Below are 285 nucleotides of genomic sequence, written 5' to 3'. Positions count from 1 at the left end.
ATTACCAAAAAAAAAAAAAAATCTGTGTCTGTGTTTTTAAAATCAAATCGAAAAACGGTCCCCTTCCCGATAACATTATGATAATTTTAGAGAGTGAGATCTTTATTGGATTTGCCTCGCTTGATTATCGGAGTCATGAATGATAACGATCAAACTAAATGAATTTTGGTAAGGCAGACGAGAAAGAAAAATCGAATACATTTACATACATTTCGTCCGCTTAGACAAAGACCTTTCCCTCCGCCTGTGGATTCGTTTGTCCTCGAACTCAGACAGAATATTGCC

The sequence above is a fragment of the Penaeus monodon genome, chromosome 15 (genome assembly GCF_015228065.2).
Source record: "Penaeus monodon isolate SGIC_2016 chromosome 15, NSTDA_Pmon_1, whole genome shotgun sequence".
NCBI lineage: Eukaryota > Metazoa > Arthropoda > Malacostraca > Decapoda > Penaeidae > Penaeus > Penaeus monodon.
Note: the sequence above shows the minus strand (reverse complement) of the source record.